The sequence below is a fragment of the Capra hircus genome, chromosome 2 (assembly GCF_001704415.2).
Source record: "Capra hircus breed San Clemente chromosome 2, ASM170441v1, whole genome shotgun sequence".
Taxonomy (NCBI): domain Eukaryota; kingdom Metazoa; phylum Chordata; class Mammalia; order Artiodactyla; family Bovidae; genus Capra; species Capra hircus.
The window spans coordinates 29739950-29751982 of NC_030809.1; the positions used below are offsets into that span (position 1 = coordinate 29739950).

Genomic DNA, 12033 nt, shown 5'->3' on the forward strand with positions numbered 1-12033 from the left:
CTCCCCTGCCCCTGCCAGCACCTCCCACATCCTCTCCCTTGGCCCTCCTAGGCCTCCCTGGAACTCCCAGGTGCCAGGATGGCTGCCCCTCTGGGGCAGAGTCCCAGGGTGTTGCCAGGAGTGTGGAAGTGGGAGTGGGCACCCTGGCGCCGCAGCATGGTGGGGTGCGGGTGGGCAGAGGCAGGTGGGATCTGCCAGGATCCCTGAGCCTGGTCGGCTGCGATTGCCCTGGACACCAGCCAGAGAAGACTTGTTTTTCATAACCACCACCAACTACCCGGAAGAAGAAAAAAAAACCAACAACAACAAAAACAACCATCGAACTTTTTTTTTTTTTGGAATCTGCTGTTAATGGCCCATTGGCTGTACATTATTAAACAGGCAGCTGGAGATCTGCCAGGGTAGGGTGCTCGAGCCAAGACTCACAGCCTGAACACAATGTTCCTAGGAAAACAGTCACCCATGGGGTCCCTGGGGAGGAGCACCCATGGGGAGGGCTTCCAGCTGTTGCCCCTTGCCCTGCTCAGCCTTCCCACTTCTGCTTTTGCTCTGTTTGTCTTGTGGGGAGCAGGGTCTTGCTGCACCTGGAGCCCAAGCATCCTTTATCCAGGCCCTGTGGGTCCCTTGCCACCCCAGGGGCCCAAGTTGCTCTTTCCCTTCTTATGGTTAAGTGGACAGGCTCCTGCTTCTGTTCTCATTTGGCTGGGGTGGCACTGGCTCTTCTGGGGGCTGGGCTGGGAGCTGGACACCCGGTTCTCTATTCAATCCTTTGACCCTGTGGTGACATTGGGATTCCCTGCTTGTACTTTCTGGGCTTCAGTTCCCACATCACTGCAAGGAGAGGATTGGTGCCTGCACGTGTGCGTGCTGAGTCACTTCAGTCATGTCCGACTCGTAGCTTGCCAGGCTCCTCTGTCCATGGGATTCTCCAGGCAAGAATACTGGAGTGGGTTGCCATGCCCTCCTCCAGGGGATCGCCTCCACTCAGGGATGGAACCTCTGTCTCTTGCGTCTCCTGCATTGCAGGCAGATTCTTTACCACTAGCACCACCTGGGAAGCCCCAGGATTTTTTGGTCAGCTCTAGATTCTCACCAACATTTTGTGAGTCCTGATTGGGTGGCTTTGGGGAGAGCCTGGGGGGACTGTTACCCAGGCTTTGGAGTCCTTCTTGCTCCCTCCCTGATGCCATCGGTGAGACCACGGGCCATGTCTCATGCAAGAGGGGCTGGCAACTGGACCTCTTCATGTCCTTTTGGACAGTCCTTCCAGCCACCTTGAAGCCAGCCAGGCTAAAGGACAAAGGTGTGAAGGTGGCATTAAGTGGGAGAAAAGCAGAGGGCCTGGCGTTGGGGTGACTGCCGTCTTGGTGAAGCCAGTGTTGCGCTAGGGGCTCAATGTGGGATCTGGGACATGCCAGGGCAGGCCCACTGTCTTCTTCATGGTCAGCTGCTGCTGGGATGTGTGTGTGGCCGAGGGGTTAGTAGTTTGGGAATGGATCTTAAGGAACCTTCTCTGAACCTCTGGGGATAAGATGGTATCACCTCTACTTTGCCGTCTTATCATGATTGACTTTGGGCAAGTGACTTCACCTCTTCACCTCTTGAGCTTCCTGCGCTGTTTGGAGCAGGCAGGGATTACACCTCCTACTAGAGCTGTGGTGCCGAGTGAGCGCGCTCCTGCATGGATGGCTTGGCATGGGTGGAGGGCATGCCAGCCGTTGGGAGGGATGTGGTCCCTCCCACTGGCATCCCGCTCTTTCGCTCTTGTCCCTGCACACTTGTGTCTGAGCTTTGGCTTGTTCCGTGTCTCTCCTCCTCCAGATGTTGAGGGCAGACCTTCCACCTGGCTTGGCTCCTGTCCACCCCGCAGTGCTCACAAAGCAGTTGTTGACTGAATGGGTGAATGAGTGAATGAACAAATAAATGAAGGGCAGCTGGAAAAGGATCAGAACCAGAGAGATAGCTGGACACCTAGAAAGTGGAAAGATCCAGAAACTGAAAGAGTTGGGAATCTCCAGCTTAGGAAGTGACTATTCTGGGAGATTGTGAGTGATTGTGTGTGTGTGTGTGTGTGTGTGTGTGATGCTAAGTTGCTTCAGTTGTGTCCGACTCTGTGCGACCCTATGGACTGTATCCCACCAGGCTCCTCTGTCCATGGGATTCTCCAGACAAGAATACTGGAGTGAGTTGCCATGCCCGTCTCCAAGCGATCTTCCCGACCCAGGGATCGAACCCCAGTCTCTTGCATCTCCTGCATTGGCAGGTGGGTTCTTTACCACTAGTGCCACCTAGGACTAAAGCTTTGAGGTTTGTTCTCTGAAGCGAAACCAGGCATCTCGGGTAGCAGGCTGCCTTGCAGCAGTGGGAGCTGCCTTGTGTGTGGGAGGAACTGAGGGCCAGGGGTGTGCAGGCAGAGTCTGGGGATACACCAGGCATAGGGGAAGCCCTGCGTCATACAGGATGTCGACTCAAAAGGCCTTGAGGTCCCTGCCTGATGGTTGCTGCTGCTTCAGCTAGAAGAGTAATCGCAGTCATAGCTGATGCCTGTGAACTTCAGCTTCGTTGTCTATAAAATGGGATTAATAATGGTCAATACCCCTAGGGTTGTTAAGAGGATTAAAGTGAGTTAATAACCACAAAGCTCTAAGAACATGGAAAGCACAATAAATTTTGAGCATTTATTAAACGGGACCAAAGAGTTTTATGGGAAGAAGAGATGAATCCTGATTCTGGGTGGGGGTGGTGATGGCTTCTCTGAAGGAGTAGGATGTCGGGGGAGCATAACTGTACTGGGGTGGGAATGGGGGAAGAATGCTGTTCAGGCCAGACTCTGTACTCAACAGTGCCTTAAGTGGTTAAGTGAGATCATGCAGCCAGTGAGTGGTTGGCCAGGCTTGTGTAACTCCAAAGCCTGGACATTCTCCACTCCTGAGCCTCGGTAGGAGGGGGCTAGGTTTCCCTGATTCTCATATCCAGGGAAGGACATCATTCATTTCAAGGTAGAGCTTAAATGGTGATTATTACTATAGGGATTATTATTATTTATAGGAACCTCAGTTCTCAGGAAGGAAGTCTCCAATTCTGTCCAACCCTAAAAGTACTATGTAATTTAAAAAAATCTGGGGAGAGCCTGAGAGTAGGACAAGGGCTGAAATTTTCAGCAGCTCATTGCCAGGGGGCCCAGGGCAAGGAGAGAGTCATAAGAGGAACTCTGGAGACGTGAGTTTAGATGTTATGGAGAAGGAATGATGAGACGGGGCACCTTGAAATGGGGCGGGGGTGTTTCAGGGGAGGGAAGTAGATGCGCTGAAGATGAGGCGTGGGCGAATGCCATGCTGGTGATAAGAGAGAGGAGCGAGAGGAACCCAACCTTTGACAGGAAGTGGGCCGCAGCAGGGCTTCAGACTTTGGGCAAAGGTGGCAAGCTAGTGCCAGTCCCTACAGAGCTACTGGGCAGGCAGGGAGGCAGTTTTAGGGAGTAGGAGGCTAGTTGACCAGTGAGCCGGCCTCGGATAGCAGGTCCAAGCTGGAAGTTCAGCCACCAGCCCGGATCCTTGCCTCTTCCTGCCTGGCAGCCAGCTTGGCTAGAGGTCGGTTCTCATGATGGGGCCAGCGTTTACTCTGCTGATTGGCACCTGCAGGCCTGGCCTTGTCAGGATGCTATCCTGTCCTTAGCAACTGCTCAGCCTTGGCTGTTTCTGCCTCTTGGACATTCAGAGATGAATGGGAAGTGGTCCCAGGCTCAAGGAATTCACAGATGGAGGGGCAGAAAGACAAAGGGAGGTGTGCATGGGCAGTGAAATGTGCTCTGGCTCACCTTCCCAAGACAGTTTTTCAAGTATTTGATGATGAATGTTGTATCCTTTCTTTATCATCTGAAATAAAAATGGGGCCCAATTTCATTAACTTTTCTTGGGCTTTTTTAAAAAGAAATATTTACTGAGTGTATACTGTTCTTCTCTGGATGCTCTTTGGTTTGTAGCGTGTGGAAGAGAACTTGACATTTCTGATGATGTCTAAGCTGTGTGGAGTTGAATGGAACTTTCCCTTCCTTTAATTTTGATTCCATACCTTTCTTCAGGCAACCAAAAGTTGCAAAAGTTCTGGGCTCAGCCATATCCTTCTGCCATATGAACTAAATTTGTTTTCACCAAATCTTAGACCTTTTCCTACATGATTAATGCAGTTTTTGAAAAAAATGACCTTTGAATCTGAGTTCAGGACTTCAGTGCAAGAGAAACGTTTCCTTGCTAATTTTAACCTTTTTTACAGTCAGTTTTGCGCTTCAGTTCAGTTGGATGCCTCAGCTTTTCCGTCTGCTTGTTGTTTTCTTCGTGTGCTCGGTAGCCTCCATTCCGAGTCTTCACCTTAGTTTCTGATAAGTATTTCGGACAAGCCAGGGCAGAGGACAGAGCCCTTTGGCAAATCCGGAAGTTGACATTGATCTGTTAATCAACACTCCTTGGCTTGCCGGCTAGGAATCCACTCGACTTTCTCTCTTTTCTCTAAGCATTTCAGCAAGAATCCTGCCAACACCTTCCTGAGATACAGATAATCCAGGTTAGGGGATTCCCCCACCGTCCAGTCCAGGAACCTTATAATAATGGAGTTCTGGTGGTGGGTGTGGCTCTGTTGGGGAGGGATGTGGGTCTCTGAAAGGATTCAGGCTGAGCCAGTAATCATCACTGGGGGAGGGCTAAGAGGAATCCTGCCTGGAGGCATCTGAATCTCAGAGTCCTTCATGCTTTAAAATTGCACTTCTCAGGGGAGATAGCGATTTGTGTGCAGTCAACTGACACCAGCAGCCAGGGATCAACATCTGCCTGGAAACTTCCAAGGGACCTGAGGTTATCCGATAAGGAGATGAAAGCCAAGAGGGACTGGGAGTGACCTTTGGTCCCCAAGCCATTGGTGGCTGAGTGGCGCTGGAACTGACTCCCAGTGCCTCTCTTGGCTGGAAACTGAGGCAGGCTCCAGGGAGGGAGGGGCTGCCAGTGGGTGTCCTGGGTACATGTTGTTGGCAGACCATTCTCCCCAGGCTTTCCCTGCCCTCTTGATCCTCCACCCTCAGACTGTGGTACAAATCTGAGAGAAGGGAGCCAGAATGTAGGAGGCCTGTTGCCTCTTCTCGCTGATCCATTTCCTCTGGTGGCTCAGATGGTAAAGAGTCTGCCTGCAATGTGGGAGCCCTGGGTCAGGAAGATCCCCTGGAGAAGGGCATGGCAACCCACTCCAGTATTCTTGCCTGGAGAATCCCATGGACAGAGGAGCTCGGTGGGCTGCAGTCCATGGGGTCACAGAGAGTCAGGCGCGACTGAGTGACTAACACAGAGCACTTCATCCTCCCTGGGGGGCCTGTGTGGCCAGGGCCTGAGGCTGGGCTGCACACTGAGACGTGCTGGGAATGCATGCAAATGAGATGCAAATAGGGGAGTGCGGTGAGGAGGGGGCGTCCCTCTCCTGCTTCAGTCTGGCCTGAGTGTTAAGGATGACGAATAGGAAAGGAAACAACCAGTGACCTGAGCTGCGAAGCCCAGGCTCAGGAAAGAAATGAGGGAGAAGGGGCTCTGTGGGGCAACAGGGCAAGGTGTGGCTCCTGGAGTCAGCTTTGGAGGGTGCCCTAGACAGGGGTCCCACGGGTGGCCCTGGGGTGAAAGCATTCTGGAGGACAGCCTCAACCCATCCCCAGCCGCAGTGGGGTGGTGTGGTCAGAAGCGGGAGGCTGCAACCCAAATGCACAGAGAAACTTGCCTAGGGCAGTCCCCTGGGGTCTGGCTCCCAGCCAGCTGTGTGTTGGACACAGCACGGTTCTGAGGCCCAGGGCCTCTCCCTTTGGGGTCTGGGCATGTGGCCCTGTCTTCTCTGTGGTGGAGAAGGAGGAGGAGAGTGGGTTCCAAGGGTGCTGGAGGGTTTGGCTCCAGCAACTCCCCCTGCAGGCGACTCCCCTGCCCCCATCCTAGGAAGATTTAAGAAGCCAATCCCTCCCTGCTGGGTGTTCTTAACTCTTAGCCCAGCTCAGAACAGTTTCCCCTTAGTGCTGTTTAAGAGGCTGGGAATCTGGCCTCTCAAGAGTGGGGGCTCAAGTGACGTGGTGCCCTCCAGGGGGAGCACTGGGACCCAGAATGCCTGGTTGTGCTATATGGGGACGGAGCCTTCTTAAGCTGGAAGACCTGGATCCAGATTCCTTCTCCGTCGTCAGCTGCTCTGAGCCCATCCCTAATTGTGGGATAAGAATCACTGTCACTTCCCAGGTTTTGATGGGGGTCTGTGTGGATGAACACAAGGAAAGGTTTGGTGCAGGGTAGGCCTTCAAATAGTGATGAGAGTGAAACGAAGGAGCAAGTGAGATCAGCTCTGGATCGATAGCCCCCACTCCCACCCCACCACCTCCCAGGGGCTGAGAGGCTGAGAGAATCTTGGGCCTTGACCTTCTCCTGGCTCTTTCTTCTCTGTCTCTCTGTGTCCTTCTGGCCCCATTTTTGTCCCGTCCCCTCCGCTCTGCATGGTAGTGTCTAACTCAGCACCTGGCCCCAACACGAGCTGTTAATTTTCCCTCTTTTTCCCTCTCAATGGCCTCTCTGTAGCTTCATGGGGGCCCCCCAGCTCCTCTCCTTCCTCCCTCTGGGTCCCTACTCTTTGTCCCCTGTCTCCTCCTGGCTTTTCTACCCTCCGTGTCTCTAGCGTTAATCTGCCACTAACAAGCACCCATTGAACGCTCATTAGATGCCAGGCACTGCCCTGCTCCTTTCTTGGTTCTTCTTGTCTCCTTGCCTCCCTGCTGCTGCTTCTTTCCCTCCCACTCCCTTCGGCCTCCTGCCCTCCCTTCCCCCAGCTGCACTGGGCTCCAACACTGGTATTATTCAGTTTTATGAGAACCCCCCAGGCCTGCCCCTGAATGGACCAACCACAACTGGAACCAGATGTGCGGGACTGTGCTTGGGGATGGGACGGGAGGAGGGAGGAGGGAAAGGGGGCATGGGTTGGCTCTGGAAGGGGGGAGGGGTCGGGGGATGGGAGATGGGAAACCCTGGGAATGCTGAGTCTTCCCCAGCCCAGAGGAGGAGGAGCTGGGTAGGGAGAGAAGGGCTGAGCAGGCTTCTTTGGGAAAGCAGTTCTGGCTCTTGGGCAAGGCTGCTCTCCTTTGAAAACCTCTAGTTCCTTGATTTCCTCTCTGTGTGGTTTTTTAAAGACTTGCTGAATTCATGATTCTGTACCCCAGGTGCTGGAACAGGAAGGCCGGGATAGAGGGAATGATGGTGGGTTGGGAGAATAATGGTGGGGCTCCGAACACCACTGGAGGAGGGTGCTTCTCAGAGCCCCCCTGCATCTGCTGCAGGCCTGGGGAGGGTGGGATGCTCCTGGCACATCCATGTATCAATCTGATGGTTCCCATGTCTTAGCATAGTCAGATTTTCTGTCTGCCATCGTATAACTTTGAAGATAAAAATCTACATACATTTATCTTGATACAGCCTTGTGCAGAATTAAGTGTTTAAAAGAGCCTTTTTATTCAATTTTTAATCCATCACCCATCCATCTCTCCATTATTCCATTATTTATTCCACATTTGTTGAGAATCTACTAAGGGCTTCCCAAGTGGCACTAGTGCTAAAAGAACCCACCTGCCAATGCAAGAGACACAGAGATTCAGGTTCCATCCCTGGGTGGGGAAGATCCCCTAGAGGAGGAAATGGCAACCCACTCTAGTAATCTTGCTTGGAGGTGTCAACATTGTGCTAAGCACTGGACACAGTTGGAAAGGAGAAAGAAAAGGACAAATAAATCTTTGCTCAACTGCTGCTAAGTCACTTCAGTTGTGTCCGACTCTGTGCGACCCCATAGTTGGCAGCCCACCAGGCTCCCCCGTCCCTGGGATTCTCAAGGCAAGAACACTGGAGTGGGTTGCCATTTCCTTCTCCATTTGCTCAACTATTGGGAGATATAGGAGCGCACCTAACAAGTGTCTGTCCCAGCGTTAGTATACGAGCAAGAGTGTCAGGTATTCAGAGGAGCGGTCAGTATCTGCCAAATGATTGGCAAAGGATCCATAGAGGATGTGGCTTTTGAACTCTGCCCTGATGTGATGGTAAGGTTCAAAGGGCAGGACCGCATCACAGAGGTTCTTAATGTCCTACTGCAGAGCTGGGACTGGATATGTAGGTAGTGGGGAGCCAGGCACTATCTGATGTCAAGCAGGATGATAGTGGATGTGGGTTGGAAGGAGGCGATGGGGGAGGATGACACTTCTCTGACCAGGGGAGGGTTCCTCTTTTAAAGCAGACTCCCCCATCCACCTCTGGAAGAGCCTCGATGGGTGACATGGACTCCTCTCCCCTCCCTCCCCTGACCAGGGCTGGCCCAGACTCCTGAGCAGCCCCTGGTCTGCAGGGGATGTGAGGGTCAGGCAGGACTAGGGTATTTGGAGACAGCTTTGCCCCAGAGTTGGGGCCAGTGAGGGCTGGGCAGAGGCCTGGGGAGGCCTGAAGCCAGTCACGTCTGGAACGTCTAGAACGTCTCAGAGGCACGTTCTGTGGGGCCAGGACTTTCCCATCTCTGGGTAGTACCCATGTGCTTAGATTGAGGCTGCCGTCAAGGCTGGTAGGTCCCAAGATGCTGAAATTTGGGACTCTGGGAGGCCAAACTCATCCCATCTGGGAAGGGATGAGGTCATCTCACTCTGGAGACAGGGGGTGGGCGCAAGGGTTCGTCTGTCTCCGCCCTCCCCTAGCAGAAGGTGCCTCTCTCTGCTGCCTCCATTCTCCTGGGCTTCACTGTCACAGGTGGTAACAGTGAAGGGGACATTCGAAGTGTGGTGACCATCTCTGTGACCCTGGCCCCAGATGGCACCAAATCTTTCTAAGGCTGTTGTTCCTCCCGGGCCTCCCCTATCACTTTACTCTTTGGAAAACTGAAGTCTGGGGAAGGGTTTGGCTGGATTCAAAAAACTACTGAGCATCAGAGCCGGAAAAGATCTCGAAGACCTTCCCATCCTTACTCACTGGATAGCTGGGGAACCTGAGAAGGCTCCGAGGTGCAGGTCACTGGCCTGCTGGCCCAGGACCTCACAGGAAGGTGGCCCAGATGGCCGAGAGGAGGGCCTTTGAATCTCTGGAGGGGCCGAGTGGTGGGGCGCTTGGCTTTGGAGCCAGCCCATGGGATCAGAGTTCCTGCCCTGCGCCATCCTGTGTGGTCTTGGACAAGTCAGCTAACGGCTTGGAGGTCACTTTCTTCAGCTAAAATAACAAGGGTGATTCAAAGACTTAAGTGAGAGAGAATATTCATTAAGTGCGGGGCATACAAACAGGTGTGCAGCAAATGACTTTTCCCTTCTCCTCAGGATAATCCTATCTGTTTCTTTTGTCATTTGTGTGGTACTCCAAGTTTCAAATCACATTCCGCCCCCCCCCCATTTTTTTTTTTTTTTTGGCTGTGCCACAGGGCATGTGGGATCTTAGTTCCCCAATCAGGGATCAAACCCGTGCCCCCTGCAGTGGAAGCCTAGAGTCTTAACCTCTGGACCACTGGGGAAGTCCCATTCCCCGAATGTTTTTAATTGTAAGAAATCTTTTTCATATAGAAAAGCTGAAAGGATAACATGGTAAACTCCCTGATTCTGTAATGGACACTTTGTTATATTGGCTTTATCACATTTCTGTCTCTCCCTCCATCAATCCATCTTATTTTTTAAATATTTTTCGAAGAGAGTTGAAGCATGCATTTCACTAACTAGAGTTCAATTCAAATCACTTCGAATATTCAGTCACAAATGTCCTAACTCAGCCCAGAGGGAAAAAGCCAGGGTTGTTATCCCACATTTGACAGAGAAAAAAACAAAAACCGGTTCAGAAGTGAGATTCTAGGTCTCCAGTCACAAAATGAGCTGGAAACAGTATAAAGCAGGGCGGTTTACAAAAGTTGGGAGTTGCTATTATTATTACTGTCTCATCAACCATCCTTCTCCACCCAGTAGCTCTTGGGCCATTTGTCTGCTGTTGTGTCTCTTCCATGGGGGAGTGGAGGGTGGGGTTTCTGGACTTCTTGGCATCTTGCCCCCTTTCCCCACCTCTGCCCCGGAAACCCCTCTGCCCCTCCCTGCAGGTCCCCAGGGAGACTGCTGAGCCGGCGGCTGAAGGAGGGGGCAGGCCACCCTTCTTGGCATCCCTTGCCCCAGGCATACGTGCCCTGACTCCCAGCCGCCCTGCCGGGGAGCTGGGCGCGAGTGTCCTGGCCAAGTGCTTCAGGGGTTAAAGGAGGCTGCGGGCGGACTGCTGGCCGGCTCTGGGAAGGGGGAAGGAGGAGGCGGTGCGCCGGTAGCCCGCCCGCCTCCGCTGGGGGAGGGAGCCGGGCGAGCAGCGCCCTCGCTCAGTTGCTCCCGGCAGTGGCCCTGCGCCCGCTCCCCGCCTGGACACAAGGCTCACTCACGCCCTCCTCTCGGCAACCAGCTTCTTGCCAGCCACAGCTGCGGCCCCATCACTGCCCACCGCCCCTGTCCTGTGAGCCCAGACACCCATCCCGCCCAGTGACTCCTCTACCGGAAAGGTGAGCGTGGGGTCCGCAGTGTGTGTGTGTGTGTATGTGTGCGGCGGGCTGCCGGCCCTGATGCTGTCGGGACCACCGATCTGGGTGCGAATTAGGGGAGCGGGAGTCGGGTCCGCCTGGTCACACGCCTGCGGGCTCAGTGGCCCGTCCTGGCCATCATGTCAGTCCCCTGCCGCTGTCAGTGTCTGGTTCTGGCAGGGATGTCTGGGGCGCGGTTGCCAGTCAGAGGGAGTTTTGTTTCCTGGAGAAGTTGCTGGTGTCAGTGGCTGCTTGAGACTGAGGCCAGCAGGGACTAGTGAGGAGGACTCGCTGACTGAGGCAGGCTGGAGGTCAGGGTATTCAGTCTCCAGGGTCTCTTCCCCTGCCTGCTTTCTGTCACGGAGAGGACCGAGAGGCAGGCAGCTTTTTCTCTCCACTTCTTCCCCTGCCACTGGCTGGAGCTGTTACTGGGTAGCTTTCCCCCCTTTGGGGCTCTTCTTCCTCTCTTATCTCATCTCCTGGGCCAGGGGTGGGGTGGCCACGGTGGAGAATGAGGGTCTGGCAGGCCCACGTCTCAGGGGTCACTGCTCCTTTGCCCATGGGCACAGCCTGGCATGAGTGTCCCCTGCCTCCCTCCCCCATCCAGCAGCTCCTACTCCTTTCTCACCCCTCTGGGCAGAAATAGCTAATCCAGGTGGTTAATGAACAGACACACACAGGTGCCTTTCAACCCCCACCCCCACCCGGTCCCCACCGCTCTCTGGGCCCTGACCCTGCGTGCCACCCCTTCCCAAGCCTGAGCATTCATACAGAGCTAACTTCAGGGTCTGTTCCCCACCCCTCCTTCAGGACCAGGGCCGGGACTGCCTGCCCAGATGTTTTTAGGTTGGCTACTCTCTTAGAGCAGGGAACTGGGAGGGTGGTGACCAAGGGGTGACCCACTGTGTTCCCAAGTCAGTCTCCCTCCAGAGGAGTGGGATGGGGTTAGGGGACAGAACGCGTGCTGGGCAGGAGGGGAGCTGGTTTGGCGAGAGCAGGACAGGTGGCTGCGGAGCGAGGCTAAGAGAGGTGGCTGGAGATGAGGGTTCTAGAGCCTTCAGGGGACAAGAATTTCTCTTCTGGGAGCCCCAGAGTGCCTTCTGTGTGGCCCAGCCAAGCCAGGGGTTCGAGAAGGTGGAGAGGGAGCACCCTTGAGACTCTGCTGTGCCCCTTCCTGAAGCTGCCTGGGTGGGGTGGGGACCATTGTGGTCAGGCTTGGCCTTAAGTTGCTTCCACCCTTGCCAGTGGGCGGCTACTCCAGTCTCCCCCACCTTGGCTTTCCCCCCAGGACCTCAAAACTTGCTACATCTTAAGGCATCCTCTGCCCCGATCTCTCTGGCCTAGGGGTGGGGGATCGAGGCCCTGGGCCTGGCTCTGGATGGGGAGCCCACTGGGAGAGCTGTCAGTGGGATCAGCGCTGGGGTTGTGGCTTAGGGTTGGCCTTGACTCTGCTGTCCTGCAGAGGGTCAGGAGTGG

At 54.3% G+C, this 12033-nt stretch overlaps 1 protein-coding gene across 9 annotated transcripts in view; it reads left to right on the top strand.

The window, feature by feature from the left end:
* TNS1 (tensin 1) overlaps nucleotides 1–12033 on the top strand; it is a 211314-nt gene that overhangs the window by 54476 nt on the left and 144805 nt on the right. The window contains exon 1 of one of the 9 annotated variants that reach the window (XM_018059683.1): nucleotides 10194–10539. The exons of 7 other annotated variants lie outside the window; for them this stretch is intronic. The gene's annotated coding sequence lies outside the window, so the exon portion shown is untranslated. Of the gene's footprint in view, nucleotides 1–10193; nucleotides 10540–12033 lie in introns of those variants that run through there. One more of the 9 variants, XM_018059689.1, reaches the window with a different exon arrangement.